Source organism: Rhinopithecus bieti, unplaced genomic scaffold (genome assembly GCF_001698545.2).
Source record: "Rhinopithecus bieti isolate Rb0 unplaced genomic scaffold, ASM169854v2 repeat_32033, whole genome shotgun sequence".
Lineage (NCBI taxonomy): Eukaryota > Metazoa > Chordata > Mammalia > Primates > Cercopithecidae > Rhinopithecus > Rhinopithecus bieti.
The window spans coordinates 1-2,073 of record NW_016907215.1 but is presented as its reverse complement, the minus strand read 5'-3'; the positions used below and the strand labels follow the sequence as shown (position 1 = coordinate 2,073).

The following is a 2,073-nucleotide window of genomic DNA, read 5'->3' as shown; positions in this document are numbered from 1 at the left end:
GGAGCTGCTCATGTCCAGGGCTCAGCCCTCAGAGCCTCATCTGGGCAAGGACAGAGCTTTCTTCACCGGAGATTCAGAGTGGAGAGGACAGAAAGACAAGCTTTGTAGGCCATCAGCCAACTGCCTTGTGAGGCTTAGGACACTCCATAGAAAATCTAATGTCCCCAGAAGCAGAAACAGAAGAGAGAAAATGTACCTGGCAGCAGCTTGTTCACAGGGATCTGACCTAAAGGTGCTCTCTCACGGAAGTGAATAATAATAAATGCTGTTTGTGTGAACACCTCCACTGTGCCAAGCATTAGGTCAGGTGACTGTGGAGAATTTACAATTTATTCACAGATAGCATGAAAAGCCACAGTCCATTTGCCATTTAGCTTATTTGACTGAGAGAAAACTGAGGCACAGGAAGGCACAGTCACTGAACCAGAGTCACACAAACACAAAAGGCAGATCAGGGTCACCTGAGGTCTATCTGCAGTCACAGGCCCATCCTGTCCTCCACCAGAAGTGAGGGCTTATTGGATTCCAAGGACCCCATAGTCATTTATTGGCTGAAATCCTCTCTTCTTAGGCATCCAAGCCTCAGAGGAGTGAGAGCAAATGGTCAGGTGATTAGTCTGTTCTCCAGAACTAAATCACCTGCCTCAACTGTCAGAGTCAGTGCGAAAATTGTCCAGGCCTCTCCCTCAGATCTTAACCCCTATCACTGAACCCAAAATCCTGCGTTTCCCAAAGTGTCTATGTCACTGGCACGACAGGATAAAGGAGAGGACCTTGTTTTCGTTCCCCATTCACACCCTGCACCAGCATAGGCCCAGTGAGAGACACACATTCAGGAGGTCTCACATAACAAATGAAGGAATTGAATGAAGAAATGAATGATCCATAACCTCTTTAGAGACTGGATCTTGGATGCAGAATCCTAGGAGGTTCTAGCCACACCTGTCCCTTGTCCTTCAGAGGCTGACACCCATGTTTCATCCCCCCACTACCTCTTGCTCCTAAAGACACCCCACCTCATGTATAACTCTGAAGGTCTTTGGCCACTGGAGGGTTTTCAGGGTTCCCTGGTCCTGGACTGTGGAAACGGGGCACCTGGTCCCTGGGGTCTCTGAAGTCACTGTAGGCCCCACTGTTCACTGCCATGCTGTCTCTGTCTCTCTCTGCTTCTCTGGTCCCTCATCTTCCTCCCACTTCATTCTAACTGGCAAGCCCTGTCCTGCACAGCTTCTTCCTCCACCCCTAGGCCTTCCCCAGGTACTCCCTCTAACTAGGCTGACTGTTCTGTTCCCTTCCTGCTAGCACTGTGGCCTGGCCCATCTCCCAGGAAATAGGAAAGGCACAGAAATCACCTGGAGTTGCCACTCCTGCCAGGCTTCATCTCGAGCCAATGTCCCCAGGTCACTAAGAGAATAAGCTTCCACTGTATCCCCACCCAGGGCTCTGTCCCTGTGTGAGGCTGATCTGTGGACAAGACCATGGGACAGGGATAGGCAGCTCCTCCATCCACTCTTATAATTCCCAGACAAGTTCTTCTGGCCTCCTACACAAACAGAACCAATTTTGTTTGTGCAGTAAAGATGGTGATTTGCAGTAAAGAAAGATTTTAATGAGTCCAAGTCTGCCAAACAGGAGGATGGAGGTTTATTATTACTCAAATCAGCTTCCCTAGTGGATCAGGGGTTAGAGATCTTCAAGGATAGTTTCAGGGGCACAGGACTAAAAAATGGGTACTGCTGATTGTTTGGGGATGGAATCATGCGGGTGGAGGGAAATGATCTGTTTGTGCTTGAATCTGACTCTAGGTGGGGACCACGTGACTGGCTGAGCCATTAGTCATGGGTATGGATGAGGTCAGTGGGTTACCAGAATGCAAGGAATGCGAAACATCTCAAAAGACCAATCTCAGGTTCTACAATAGTGATGTTATCTATAGGAGCAATTAGTTACAAATTTTATAAACTCTGGCCAAATGACATTTGAGCAGTAAGGGATTGTAGAAACTGGGCCTACCTTTTAGCAGAATTCAGTTCCCTCCTATAATCTTACTCTCATGGTCTTCCACCAGTTTTA

General features: G+C 48.1%; 1 long non-coding RNA gene across 1 annotated transcript; it reads right to left on the bottom strand.

Moving 5' to 3' along the window:
• Window positions 1-320: 320 nt before the first annotated feature.
• Window positions 321-1,543, bottom strand: LOC108526148 (uncharacterized). The gene is made up of 2 exons (XR_001884425.1): window positions 1,353-1,543; window positions 321-581 (listed from the first exon to the last, which is right to left on the bottom strand). It is a non-coding gene; the product is annotated as an uncharacterized LOC108526148 (long non-coding RNA).
• Window positions 1,544-2,073: the final 530 nt, after the last annotated feature.